Raw genomic sequence first — 15,696 nt, 5'->3', positions numbered from 1 at the left:
ACTGGCCAAGAAAACAGAGCATGAGTGGACTGATGCTCTTCTGGCTTCCACTGATGCAAATCAGAAGCAACTACGCTCAAGCAGCTGATTTCGGCACAGGTACGCTGCCATAACAATGATTTAAGTGAAAAAAGGGTTCAAGCATAAAAGAAGAGGTGAAAAGCCTGGCAGTCAGCCCTAGCACTTTGTAACAGCTGTAACATTTTTGTGGGGCAGACCTAAAAAACCTCAAAGTCCCAGCATCAACTACTCACAGCACAGATGCTGGGACATTTTACTGTACAGCCAAAGGATCATCAGCACAGGAGGCCTGTGTTTAGCCACAGAGAACAAAATGACATTTTTACAGTTGTTTATGTTTATTTGGTCCATAAATATTGAGAGAGGATTCCTTTCTGGCCAGTCTGTGGATCCAATTAATTTGTTTTTCAGTTTCATATTTGTGACTCTGAGTTCAGAGGTGACTTAGGGTTGTGATACACAGCAACCGCAGCTGCTAAAAATAGACCACAGAAATGTAAAACACAGAGCAGCCTTTAACCACCACACTCCCCTGTACCTCAGCTCTTTGAAGCCCCTGTACTTCATCACATTCCTGTGTTTGGAGGCATGGAAGCCTGCTGTGGTTGTGAATTACCATGTCCAGAGCAATATGGGGAAGGAGACAAGATGAAGCATCTCAAAGAATCATCCTGAACTGCTGGACACATGGCTGAACTCTGATCTCTCCCATAGGGATGGGTGGGGAAATATTTTCCCTTAGGAAAGCTAGGATTTCAGCCTTTTCAGTGTGGCATGGCATTGATTTCAACTGCAAACAGTTATTAAAATAGCAGCCTGGAAAGTCAAGAAGGAAGAGAACAAAAAGGATGTGACAGGAATCAGAACGATGCGATTTTGATCGATTTTTTTTTCTTGCAAAGTCACAAGCCTAGAAATAAATCCTACAAAGCAAAGTAAAGATTCTCTCCTTTCCAAGAGTGGGGAAGTAACCATTTTTGTCCTGAAAATTTTCTGATGATCAAGTATAAAACAGCACTGGAGAAAATCTATTAACTCAGTGATGGTGGAAGTAAGCTCACCTAAGCCCTTGTACCCAGGGCTCTGTGGCACAGGTTTGTCCCACCTTGCTGGGTCAGGGAAGCTCCAGGTGGGGTCTGCAATGGGCAGCCTGAGCAGAGGGCACTGCCCTGGGAGCAGCTCAGGGAGTGGCCAGGGACCTTTCCAGTTGGGCTGGCAGGGGCACGGACAATGTTTTCCTGACTTCCTCCTTGCTCTTCTCTGGATAACTGAGCTGAAGAGGAGGCCTGGAAGAGGCAGGAGAGCAGCCAGTGAGGAAGAGTGCTGGGCCAAGAGGGACAAGACAGCTTCAGGAGGTGGGGATAAGGCTGGAGAAGTAAGGGAAGGGCTAACAGAGTGGCATTGGAGGTGTTGAATCTTGGGCATGTGTCAAAGTAGACACAGGAGAGGCCAAAGCAAGGTCAGTTAATGACCTGCTGCTTCAGGAACTGCTTTCCAATACTGTACCTAGGAGCAGTTTCCTGACTGGCAGGTCTGGGAGACATTATCCCACATAGTGATGCAATTTATACTCTTCTGCTTGGCACATTCTTTTTCTCAGACCAGGGAAAGGAGAAGCTTTCATACAAAAAGCATAAAGGGTTTGGATTTGGCAAGGGAAGACAACATTTACCGGCTGGAAGGATGCCATGCAGTAGGAAGGGGATGCAGCAGAGATCTCTGCCATTAATGATCTTCTCTGAGTATTTTCAAGTGATGTTGGGCTAAAGTTACTTGTCCAAGTAGCTTCATCAGTAAAACCAACAGCAGTGCAGAGGGTAGCCTGTGTTTCCTTGCTCTCTGACAGCCCCCATCTTCCTCATCACTGGGGGGAGGCCAACCAGGCAGAACTCTCTGATGGCTCGACAGTAGAACAGGGAAGAGCCAGGCTCTGCAACTCCATTGTGAGCAATCATTGTCATGATCCACCATATCAGGGCTTTAGGTTTTTTAGCTGCCTGTACCTAATTTTGTATTTAGGGCCTCGAATTTTGTGCTTATGGCACAAATTTGGCATTTATGCAATACTCCAGGTGATCAGCCAAAGTCCTGTCTTCAGCACCTCTTTTCTGGCATTTTTCCCTTCTCTCTGTTCATCCAGATCTGACTTGGGTCTGCCAGTAACCCAGTGATACCACAGGATCTCAGAGCAGCTGCTGAAAGGCAGGTGGAGATCCCTTACACGTGAGGAAATGTAGCTACACCTAGAAATGATCTATGTCCCATAATGTCCCAGTCCTCCTAGCCAGTCCTTTGTTCCCATCTGTGTCTCCAGTGAGTGTCACCCAATCCATTCAGGCTGTATCACTTCCTGCATGCAGGGCTATTTGTAGGAGCTGTGTTTGCAAGACCACATTGGGCGATGTGTTTGTGCTCTGGATTAGTTTAATGGAACTGCAGTATATCCTGCAAGACAGTTTCCCAGCTGGTAAATCATGTTTAAACAGTGAAAAACAAATATGCTTTCTTGTTGCTCCAGTTTTTTTACATCTGGTTGCTTAGCATTGTTCCTATCTTGTGTCCACTTTGCAGTGCTTCAGCATGATTGCCAAACAAACTGGCTAAAAATCAATTGACAGAGATCAGAAAGAAAAAAAAAACAACAAACGCCAATGAGATACAACAGCCACTATTGGGATACACAGGCATATCTATTTGGCAGCCAGTCAAACTTCTTAGAGCCATCAGCTGTGCTCATTAATTGTCAGGGTTGTGAATTTTCCCCAGGCATTTTCAGCAAATGCTTGAACATAGCCCAGCTGAATTGTAAGTGATTTTCTTCCCCAAATTTCAGGTAAAAAGATGAATGTGATGCCTTGGGTTTTAGCTTTTATATTTTTCAGATTCTTTGCTGCCTGGTATGTAACTCTGAAACTTCATATTAGGTGTTAGTAGGTTCTCTTCACAGGGTAGTTAAACAAAACAACCCCTTCCCAGCTAGACAATCAAGGACAACCATCACCCAAAAAGCAAAAACTACAGTGAAAAGAAGGGGGCAGGCCAGGGGGGTGAGACTTGGAGCTCATGGCCTGGAGCTGTAATTGGAGCATTGAACCCCATATGCAGATGAACCAAAACTTATAAGAGTGTAAAAACTCCGCACCAGGATGCATCTTGGATTCAACCTGGGTGTAGCCCTGGCAAGGCTCCTATGCTGCCCAAGGTGTATCCTTTTAAGGCCTTTCAATAAATACCTATTTTGGCCATTTATCTCCATCTAGTCTCTGTTCCAGATCAGCCTCTCAAGGCATCAAATGAGAAGAGATGACAATAGCAAGTCCATACCACAGGTTTAGTTCTAGAAACAAATTTCTCTGTCACATAGCCAGGTGGTAAAATTTTCCTTTTATTCCAAATAAAAATAAATATTTTCCCTGAGTACTTACAGGTACTTCTCAAGCCATGTTTCCCAAGTGATACAGACTTGAATTTCAATGCCAGTAGAACTAGGACCAAGTTTGTATTCTATAATGTTCATTTACACAGCTATGTAAGACCTCAAATCTTTTTCTCTACAAGCAAAAGTGATAAGGCTTCTAAGCATATTTTGGTGGGAGTTTTTTGACATGGAAGATTCAAGAAGCAGGAATCCTTCTTTAACACTCAAGCTTGGAAAGGAAGTTGAAGCTGTTACTGGAATGTGTTTTCTTTAATATCACAACAGCTCACAACTGCCAGGAGGTGACATAAAATTGAAGACAACTAGGGTGGGGTAAAGAAAACTGCAAAGAAAACCAGCAAAGAAAGAGCAACAGCTCCCTTCCCCTGAGCAGTGCAGGAGAAGGCATGGCCAGGCCCAAGAGCTCCCCAACCCTGAGAGGATCTTCTGCTCTGCACATCAGGAGCTTCTCACTGGTTTAGATTCAAAAAGCATAAATTAGAAGATCCAATGGCTTGCTCTTTTGTGTGGGCTTTGGGAAAACTTTGTGACAAGAGTTTATACTGAGCAGGCATCAAGAAGGTCATCTTTTTGCACCTGGCAGGATTTCAGTCAGGTATTGTCCAGGTAACTCTGCAGAAACTGGGGAGGTCTCCCACTATAAACTGGTTACCCAGTGTGGTCTAGGTTGTGAAACACACACTTGGCCAGGAGCTTTGCCTCACTTAGGACCTTGGGGTGTGACCTTTAATTCTGAGCATCTTGTGAACCCATTCAAGAAAGGACCTGGGGGTGAGGAGCGGGCAGGGGCCATTGTGGCAACATCCAGGCCTGGTGATTTCTCAAGGTGAGACCTTCTTATCGTACCACACAGCTGGACTGGGAGATGCCCAGCTTTGTGGCCAGGGCCCCAAGCACTTTGCAGACCCCTCCATAGGACAGCCATTGCCTGGAATCTTCATCTGTGTGAGCATTTGGAAAAATGCCCTAGAGTCACTCATTCTCCTGAGTAAGAAGGAGGTACTGTTGCTTCTGGCATGACACATTACTATTGCAATATGTAAGAACCACCATCAGTGTTTGGATTAATGTTGTTGCCTGTATCATATTTCAAAACAGCAGCTCTGTTGGCAAATGCCAGCAGCTCTGTGGCCTTTGCTCCCAAGCTCAGGTTGTGTGGATCCAAACAGAGGTGGGGAGAGAGGGTATCTACAGCCTGGCTGAGTCTGAGTTACTGAACAACCACACTGGGAGCTGCTTTGAGAGTGAAAAGTCTGTGTCAGACACTGCATTTCTCAGGCACCCGACCCAAAAGGGTTCCTTTGCTCCACTGCTCAGCAGCTTCAGGAGCACTTTGGTAGAAAGCTGCATTTATTTATTTGAGTGCTGAGCAGTATTTGCAATGAATAGGAGAGACAGTTTCCTTGGCTGTTCCTTACCAGGAAGGAGGGTATGCATCCCCACCCTTAGCGTGCTAGTTCTCAGGAAAGAGTTAAAATTGTAACTACAGCTTCAAAATCTGCAGCTCTTTGCACCTTGTTGTTGGGTCAGCAGTTTGCCTGATAAAGGAGCCCTGACCTCCTCACCTCTAGAGGAAAGTCCAGAGATCTTCAGAAGGTTTTGGAGTTGTTTACCAAAAAGCAGAAGTCCAAAAACCCATATAGGGAGGCAGCCTCGGAACACAGGCCAAAATAGATGATGTAACATGGTGGAGGCTTCCAACTTCCAAGAAGGAGTACAAATCTTGACTCATAACTTTGCAATGTCCCTCAGCCATTTGAAATGCCCCCTTCATCCCAAAGGATGTCTCCTCTGAGTGACATGAACTGGATCTTGCTGGATCTACAATTCAGTGCCACAGTTACACTGCTTCCTGTAATCCCTTTGATGCTGAAGAGAAAGACTTCTCTATTATCTTTACTTTTAAAACTTGGATTTCCTGTGCAGGGGAAGTCCTCATGTTAATAGCAAGCAGACAAAATGCTTTAAAGAAGGAGGTGAATGTGCTCAGATTGTGAAGCAGCTGATCTAAAGGCAGCAAGACCCTTAGGGAACCCTGGGCCACAATAGTTGACATTTCAGGCAGGAAACTATGGTTTATTTAACTAAGTGAACTGAAAACACCAGGGAATTTATACGAGTGGAACAGAATTAGTAAGAGCATTTAGCTAAGACACACGTGAAGACTAAAACTCTTATGGTTGTGGGAAAGAGAGATTTTACATCTGGAAGTGGAAGTGGCATCTGCCCTTTGATTCATCTGAAAGAACAGGTGGGCAAGGGCTGCTATGAGGGAGTTCCTACTTGCTTATCAGCACAGCTGGTTGCAGTGGCTGCTGCTTCTCCACACAGTTTCCCTTCAAGCCACAGACCTGCCTTGAAGTTTCTGAGATAAAATAGCACAATCTCGCAACCAGGCTATTCTGATCCTAAATATGCATGTTCTTTCAAATGCACTTTTGAAGCACTTTTCTGAGTTAAAAATTACCTTTTTGATCAATAATGGTGTTTCTTTTCAGAGGTTTTCTTCACTTTTAGCAACCTGCAGTAAACACTCTGGTTTTTCGCTTCCTATGGCAGTGAATGATATCCAAGAGTTTGACTTTCCTAGAGGATCTGGCTACAGACACCAAGGTGACAGAACAAAACCTGTCTAAGTCAGACAACTTTAGTAACAACAACAGAAACTGAGAGAATGGCACAGCATAAAAGCATTCATTATTCATCAGTTGATACCCCGGGGAAAAAATCTGTGAGCCGATTTTGGGTTTCGCAAACCGAGTCTGACTTTGCCGGGGCCTGGCAGAGGTCCCAAAGGTGAAGTGCTCAATGATCTCCTCTATCTTTGATCAGCAGAGACATTCCCTATGGTCCAGGTTTCTCTCTTGTGTGTCCCTCTCCCTCCTCCCTCACACCCTACGGCGGGCCAAGAAAGTGGTGCCAGGCCTGGAATGCACTGTCCCAGCTGCACTTAAGCCTGTCTGACAGTGAAAATGGCAGGTAGGTGTTTTCACTGCAAAGCAGTGACCTTAACCTCCTTCTGCAGCCCATTGGGAGAGCAGAATTCAATGAACAAGGCTGCACTGCTGAAAGCCGTGGCCTCGGGGGAACAAACTTGTTAGGTTTGTTTCCAGCTGGACGGTTCCTGGTCAGCTTTATTGTGCAATTCTACAAATCCTGATGCCAGTAAAAATAAGCCAGAGATACAGGCTGAGCAGAGGTTTCTTCTCCCAGCAGCTGTGCTGGCTTAGGCCATCCAGAAATGCTTGTGGGATGCCCGCTCCAAGCTTGGCACATCTGTGTTGAATGTAAAACTCTCTGAGATGATTTTTCAGTCTCCTGCAATTCTGCACAAATCCTGACATAGGCTTGCTCCTCCCTGTACTCCTCCTCTGCTCAATTCCTGTGTGCTGCAGCTCTTTAAACATTCACCGAGCACTACCTGGAGCAAAGTGCTCCAAATCATCTCCTGCTGGGCATCACCAAATCATCGCAACCTTGGGCAGTCAATCAACTGGGTTTGTGTTATTTGAGTTGTCCTAAAGGCTACATTTCAAAATCTGAAATGTATGGATTGAAAAAGCTGGCAATAATTCATTGTGCTCAAGCTGTTTAGAAGCACTGCACAGACCTTGCTTGAAAAGATGGCTTTCAAGAGAGGGAATTCGACCAAATTCCACACTAGCTTGCTCCTCAGCTACGGTGAACAAAAAGTCTTCAGAATATTTAGAATCTGATTTAAGCTAACAAGTCAAGGAAATAGGTGTTAAGATTCAAACTCCTGCTTGATGCTCTATTTGTAATTCATCCAGGCATTAATGAGCCAGATTCTTGACTGGTATATGGGGGCACAAATCTGCTTAAGCCATGCAAGAATGTTGATTTATATTTGCTACAAACCTGATCTTCAGTGCTTCCTGGTAAGTTCCAATCCTCTTTGCACTGTTCATTTAGTGGAATGGAATTAGATTTACAAAGGTATGCTCTGACAAAATGGATTGCTTTTCCCCTATATTTTTGGGCCAGGGATAAAATGGTCGTCTATTTCAATGTAGCACTGTTAATAAAATAGGTTTTTTGAAGGAAAGACAGAAATTATAATATCGTTCATTACAATGCCACATGTTTTTATTTCTCAAATTTATACCAAATTATACAATATGCTCCACAAATTACAACATCCTTCTAGGAAATCTGAGATATATCTGCAGAATAGAGGTTAAATAACTTTAGCTAACAAGAAAATGCATAAAAGCTTAAATATATGAAACCAAATTATTTGCTGAGAGTGTGTTGGAATGAAAATACCCTTTTATTTGCTTAACTGAACCTATTTTGCTCCAAATGACCTTATGTTCTTTATTTCCAAGCTCACAATCCCTGCACTGAGACTGCACAAAGCCAGACTTACCAGGAGATGATAATCAGGAATCTCTTTTATTGGTTCAAATATAAAGCTCTCAATGTTTGACTATGCTAGCTGCATGGTAAATACAGCTCAGGCCTGAAGAGAACCTTGCTGAGAAAATTGTGTGTGAGATTATGCTGCTGTGAAGTGCTCAATATGGGGGCTATGCTCAAAACACAGAGCTTACGTAGGAGGCAGCAGCCTGTTTGCTAAAATCTGCTTCCCACAGGTAGCATCTTACACTGCTGCTTTCAGTCTGCACCAGCTCTTGGTGACCTTCCTGACGACAACTGAAGCAGTTTGCAGTGAATTGTTTACAACCTGGCCAGGCAAAGAGTCCTCCTCTGGAGTGGCGCTACAGCCACGGGGATTTGACATGCAAACATTAGCTCGGTATGAATGGGGTGTGAATGGCGGTGCAAAAGTGTGAAATCTTTAGGGAACGACATGAAGGGGCAAAGGAATGGCACGTGGAGCTTCTGAAGGCACCAGGGGGTGGAAAACCAAGAGCTGCCTCCTGGATAGATTGTAGACCCATGCTGGCGGCAGTTTTTTCCCAGTCCTGACTCCTACATCCATACTGGAGCTAGCACGTGTCTAACCGTGGCTCCCAGGTGAGCCCCTGACTTGTGCCACAGCTTTGCCCTCAGCCCCATCTCCTGAGTGGACCATGGAGCTTTGTGTCAAGCCTTGCCACTGGTGCCGATGTTCTCCTGCTGCTCCTGGATGCCTCCTGGATGCCTCCATTTCATTAACTTGGCCTGGTTTGGAACAGTTGGTGGACCCTGTTATCAGTATCCAGTTCTGTGTGCCATGTTCAGGAGCTGGACACAGTGACTGAGGGCACTGCCTGTGCTGGGACTCCCTTGGCAAATTGAGGAAATAAAAAGGAAATTTCTTTTCCTTTCGGGAAGGGAAACAAAATATTGCGATTTCAATGGGGATCAATTTTGGCAAGCTTTGGTCCATGTCCCTGCACTTCATGGCATCCCATGCCTTTGGATGGCTTTCACTTTGGCAAAGATTTTTTTTCTTTCAGTATCAATGCCATGTCTCTCATATCTTCCCCTCAAAGTTGTGTCTTCCTCCTTGATTATCCCCCTGCTTTTGCAGCATCTGTGAGGTGAGTTTTGGCATGTTTTGGTCCTTGGCACTGCACCTCATGTAATCCTGGTCCATTTTCTTGTAGTCACTAAATGTCCCAACTTTTTTTTTTCCAATTGCATTTTATTTGATCATATCTCCTTTCCAGAGTGTTTGTAAGTCTATTTTTTCTATTTCTGACTTGCACCATGGAGGCTGCATGGCCACAACCATCTCTAGTCTCATCCATGTGAAAGGAGTGAAAACAGTTTGTGAGAGAAAGTTAGGTGTGAAATCACATTAAAATAAAATAAACTTCCCATTCTATCTAGTGTTGACAAACATGAGCAAAGAAAACACTCAGGTTAACACTGATTTCCAAGGGAGGTTTTGTGCCCTTGATTCTGGAGCACATTCCATTATAATACATGAAGGAGATCAGATTTGTCAGTCTTGGAGGGTGGGGGTATTTGGTGATGAGGGCATGAGTTTCTTCAAGGCACGGAGAGGATGAGATGAAGAGGTGCAATAAGTAGTGGAACATAATTTCAAGAAACACCTCATTTTAGGTTGCTTTCATTTGGTAGCTTTCTATATTTTTATTTACATGTGCAATATAGTAGAGATCTGTAAAAAACATCTAGGAGCGTAACTTTTAGAAATTACATAGCCCTTCCCCAAAAATGAAGTAGATCCTTAAGTCAGGCTCTCATTTGGGAAATAAATCCAAATAATTCTCTGTGCATTTGAAAAGAAAATATTTTGGCTTCCGAGCAGTATGAGAAAACGTACCATCCATTTGATCTGCTTCAGATGCCACAACCATCTGCAACTGCATGTGGCAAACACATTTCTCAGCTTTGCAGGCATGTATGATTATGAAGAGCTTCGAATAAAATAGATAAACCTTTGAGATGCTCTTTTTGTTGTTGACTTATCTCTCAGCGTTCTGTGGGAAGCTCTCCTCCTGGAAGGCTGCGGGGGAGGGCTCTGCGGAGCCTTTCAGCGCCGTTCGGAAGTGGCTGAGAAGCAGCCAGCGTGAACAGCCACGGCTGGCAGCAGCAGAGGTCCCAGATGCTGCTCTGAACGCGCCTTTGTGCAGCATCCCCGCGGAGCTGGGGCTCCCGCTGCCGCCGTACCCAGGCCGCGACCGCCACCTGCTGTCCCCAGCCCGGCCAGGAGCGCCAGGGACGGGCAGCAGCCCCGGCCCGTCGGCGGCTCCCGCGGGACCGAGCCTTCGTCTGCCCGCTGCAACTGCGTCACTTCCAGCCTTTCCTTCATTCTAATCTCTGATCTATTCCTCTGCCGGTTCCGTGAGCCGGCAGTGACACTGCACGGCATCCTTACGGCAGGGCTGGCTGCCCTGTGAGATGGGGACAGAGGGGGACGCCTTGCCGGAGCAGCTGCACAGCCAGCCCATGCGCACGGCTCGGTCCGGACTGTGACACTCGCTGCTCCTGCGATGCCCATTTCTCAGAGATTACGTTCAGCTGGTCCGAGCTGGGAGCTCGGGTGAAATGCAGTCAGGGGATGGATGGGTTCAGTGCAGTTCCAGGGCAGACCGCACTGAAGGATGGACCTGTTGGAAACGCTCTCTCAGTTCCTGTTTGCGCCTGGGATGCTCTTCCCGATGTCTCATGTTTCTCCCGTGATCTAAAATCAGCCTAATCCTGTCACAGAGGAAAGCCCTTGCTGCTCTGCAGTCTCTTACATGAGTTGTTTGCTTTCTTATTAACTCTATAATATCTGGACACATGCCTGCTGTTCAGTGTTTAAATACTGTGATTTCCACATTACTGCTATGGTGATTTTTTTCCATTGCCTTCTTTTTAGCATCTTTGAAAAGGAGTTAATTCCCATAAAACAATATGAATACATATTACAGAGGGGTTATTTTTGTCTATTTCCCATACACTCATCTTTTGGGATTTTTGACAACAGGCACTTTAAAGATACTTTTAACTTAAATATTGAATAAGTTAAACAACTAATTGGTTTGGGGTTTTGGCTTTTTTGTTATTGTGGGGGTTATTGTGGGGTGGTTTTGGGGTTTTTTGTTTGTTTGTTTGTTTGTTTTGTTCTGTTCTGTTGTTTTGGGGGTTTTTGCTGTTGTTGTTTGTTTTGGTTTGGTTTTTTACCCATCCTTAATCTTCTTTCTTCTCTGATTGGGAGAATACTTTGCAAATACAGCTATTTCACCAGCTGGTGTTATTCAGTATCATAATCCTCACTTTCTGCCAGATCTACATTTTTTTGTTCATGTGGGGATTTTTTCATGAAGAAGTCAGTATTTTCATCAGTGGAGTCCTGATTTGATGGGTGGTCCACAGAGCCTGGTGGTTTCTTCACTCTCATGACACAGTTTATCCTTGGGGTGTGCTGAGTGCTCACAGGCAGTCACAGTGTGACACAGGTAACTGCTTGATGGGGTGCAACCGTGTTTGTTCACACTTATCCCTGGACTAAAAGGTTTCATTGCCTTTGTTTAAAGCACGAAGCTGAAAATTGTCCTAGGAGAACCCAAGACAGCTACTTGAAATCACTTTTAATGACTAGAGAAGTTTGTTGACAGTTTGTTTCTGTCCCCAGTGCACAGCAATGTAAAAGTGATATTTTGTGATTGTTCTGGATTTGAAATACATATATTTTAGATGAAAACAATTTTCAATCACATGCAGAGGAATTCAAGTTCTCTCTTGAAGAGAGAGAGAATTTGAATTGCTTGCATTCCTGTGTTAAGAAGCTGTACCTGTTTTGTGACCTGCTGAGTCATTAAATAATGAGGTGCTGGAGTTAAACCTCTGCCTCCACTGACACATTTAAGTACCTAGAAAAGAAATTTCTAGGTTTACTTTGCCTATAATAAATTATGTCAAGCAGGCTCATTTCCAGCTTTTGGTTTTAGAAGGACTCCTAACACTCTCTCACATGGCCATCCATCTCACAAGCAAGTCCAGAAAAACTCAAATGGATGAGTACAGAACTGGCTGTAAACTGGACTGAAATATTTTAAATGACCATGTTGCTAACTTGGCTGGACACAGCAAGCAGAATTCTGCAGGAGTACCATAAATCTGATATTTTTATTAAATAATTTAAATGGCAGAGCAAACAACGTTCTCACCAACCCCAATGGCTGGGAGGGGCAGGAGGTGTTAGAGGACAGGACTAGGATCTCAACACACTTGGCAAATTACAGTAGGGGGAAAGGAAGTAATTCAAAGGATGTGCTTTCACCCTCTGCAGAGCTACCAACATCAGAAATGCAGGGTTTGGACTTACTGCTCTGATAGCATCACTGTATAACCTGTTGTGGTGGTTAGCATGGATCACAAACCCAACAGGAACCAGCCATGCCACCACAAAAAGGGCAAATAGCACTGGGAGCTACATAAAAAGGAATATTGTTTGCCAGGCAAATGGAGCCATTCTATTGTCATGCCTGGGGCTAGAAAACCTTCAGTCAGGTATTGTATTCTGCTTGGGAGATAGAGTTAGAGGTTTTATGGTGAAGCATTGGAGGAGTTGGAGTGGTTTATCCCAAAGGAAGGGGAGACACAATAGGAGGGCCCTAAATATGTCTGCTTATGTCTAAGGGAGAGGATAATAAAGTCTTCTCATCAGCTGAAAAGGCTCAGTGGGCAACAGAGATCTGGGTTAGATGTAAGAAACAGCTTTCTCAAGGTGTAGATGAAAAAAGAATGAGAGAATAATATAGGGAATGCCAGCCTTGGTTTCTGGGTTTCAAATGCAAATTGAACAACTGTCTCTCAGAAATTACCTAATGCAATTGATCCTGCTTTTTGGGTGGGAGGAAGAAGGTAATTTCTGTCCCTGTTTTTCTGATATTCTTGTTTGGAGCCAAAGACCATAATTTATACATCTTAAGTTAGATGTCTAAGTTATACATTGTCAACACCAGCTAATTGTCATCCCAAGGCTCTTCCTTTCCATTTCTGTTTAATATATCATAAAGAAAAAAAATCTTAGTGATTACTAATTCAAATCGGAAGCAGCCATAAAGTAGGCTGGCACTATCCTATGCAAACTTGATTTGTTCAAATCCATGTTTTCCAAGTCCTAAACTTCTTTAGAGTATATATGGCAGCCCTGATAACCTCTAACAAACTGATAATCTGGAGACCTGACTGTTGGACATCAGGATGACTCAGCCTAGTTAATAAATGCCATATTGGAACACCCATTTAACTCTACAGCAGAAAGGATGCTGTGTGAAAAGGGAAAAGGAGACCTCACACAAATATTACTCATTCACTCATTCAGAAAATGCTAAAACTCAGGCTCTGAACAGCCTTTGATATTTGACCTCTGTAGATGGCCTGTAATTAAGATTCTAATCCTTTAAACACTTTAATACACTCCAAGTTAATAGGATTAGTCACATGCCTGAAGTGTGCATGGCTGGGGCTGAGCTATTGTTGAGCACAGCTGATTAAAAACTTGCAGACACTTTCTGGTGGAATATTGTTTTATATTGTCTAAGTCTTTTCTAAACAGTTCTAGTCACAAGTAATATCCAAAAGTGAAGGTATTTAAGAAAAATAAAACTTATCCAAGTTCTCGCTTTAAAAATGTACACACAGAAATAACAAATCTGTCTGAACTTTTTCAGTGGCACAAATCAGAGGTTTGAGAGGAGAGATGGGAGATCTGAGAGGTGTTGTATTGGTTTTCTGGAAGATGTAGGTTTAAATTCTCAGACTTTAGCAATTCTTTGAAAGCTAGAGTGATGTCAAACATTCACAGAATCAGACAGATCAGAGAGTTACAAAAAGGGGAAAAAGCATTTTCTATCCTGATTTGTATTTTATAGAAACATCCATTTGGCTTAAAGGAACAAAGTTGTTTCTTCCCTTGCTGCTTACAAACTAGCTGGGCTTGAGAGTCCTGGCAAGCCTAGTGTGGATCAGTTCATCACATTGTAAATGTGTGCAGAGGTTGTGAGGAGTGAAGATAATTTGGGAAGCGAGTGAAGGTGCAGGGAGCACAGAGGTGCAGGCACACACAGCACAGAGGTTCCCATTTGTTGCAGGATGTCTGCCAGAAGAAGAGGCTGGGCCACATCAAGGCACAGTGTGACGTGTAACTTATGCTAGAGCTGGGTTCAAATGCCATGGGGCAGTCTGGGAATCCCAGCACAGCTCAGCATGGCTTGCTACTGCCCCATAAAATGCCCACAGCACACATTTACACATTGCTGTTGTTTCTCCCACTGGAGAAACACGGAGGTAAATCCCCTCTGCCGAGGGATGTGATGTCACAATATTGTCATTTCCAGGAAAAGGCAACAGCTGTGGTTTGGGGTTTCCAAAGAGTGACATGCCACACACTGCAGCTGCAATGCCATTCCCTGGCCTGCCTGTAACTCCTCTTGCAGAGGAGAGATTTTCCTGCACTCATCTCGAGGATCGCAGTCAGCAGAATGAAGCCTGCATTTAGCCAGTGTTCCTGCCAGCTCTAACTTGGACCAAAGAGAGCACGCACAAAAGTCAAAGAGCAATCATTGCTCTGTCAGTACTGCTGTCATACAGGAGCCTGAGTCATACTAAAAGCCTCTCAAGGAAGGGCACAGTGGAGATACCAGAAATTCAAGCTGGAGCAGGGAAATTCTGATGAAAGCACCACAGCAGTGATGAGGTAGCAGATAAGACTGCCAGAAAATAGCATCACAACCTTATAGACAGTAGCACAGAGGGAAACACAATGCCAAAAGTGGGATGAAAATTGATTAGCCACTAACTGCCTGTGAAGAGAGCCACACTAGGAAGTCGTAAAATAAGAAAATCAGTATACAAGAGGGCAGGAACCAGAAGAGGTGACAAGGTCTGAGTCAGAAGTAAAAAGTCAGTAAATGGAGATGAGAATAAAAAGGGGAAAAGAGAGAGGGATTAAGTTCTTGCAGGATAAGGGGTTAAATCAGGACTGTCCCAAGAAAAAGCAGTGGTAGGTCAGGAGCACTGTCCACCCTGCATGGACTGATGCCATGCAGAGACATCAGAGCAAGCATTAAAGGAACAACTTGGATCTCCTGTGCTCAAGAACTACAAAGGCCCTGCAAATTAACTGGTGCAGTGCATGGCTCAGATGAATTATCCTGTCCCTTCCACCAGCCAAGGCCTCACTGGGCATCTCAGCTGATTATATCAGATACAACAAAAAAGTGAGGGCACTGGACAGGCAAAGGGAAACTGGAAAAGGCAGGAAGGAACTGGAGGAACTGAGAGTGAAGAGTTGTCAAGTACTAGCAGTATTAAAGAATTTATGCTAAAGAAGGTTTAAATGAAGGAAAAAAGCTTTCTTCCAGTGCCCACGTTTCTAGGAGAAGCAGTGCAAAGTAGAGGAATTTTTGTCAGATGGATCTCAGATAACAGATCCAGGAAATGACCTGGTAACCAATGCAAGGGTCAGCTGGTGTTCTTGCACAATTTTCTGGTTCGTCAGACTTAGAAAAATATTTAAACATACACACACAGAGAGCATTTTGTTTGGCCACTCTGCTGGTCAGCATTGCTCCTGGGAGCCCTGTTTATCCAGCAGTATTCCTGCAGCTGGACGTGCACTGCTGAAGCAACTGTGACAGCCCTACAAGCCAAGCACCAACTCTGAAGCCTTGACAAGCCAAGAAAGATTGCTGAGGAAACTTAATCCATGTTCCTCCTTCGTTACAGGATTTCTGCCTAGCTGATGTCCACTCAGGGACGAGCTGGCAGCTGGGAACGCAGGAGGGACGGGGGCAGGTGTCAGG

This window comes from Molothrus aeneus, chromosome 6 (genome assembly GCF_037042795.1).
Source record: "Molothrus aeneus isolate 106 chromosome 6, BPBGC_Maene_1.0, whole genome shotgun sequence".
Classification (NCBI taxonomy): Eukaryota; Metazoa; Chordata; class Aves; order Passeriformes; family Icteridae; genus Molothrus; species Molothrus aeneus.
Note: the sequence above shows the minus strand (reverse complement) of the source record.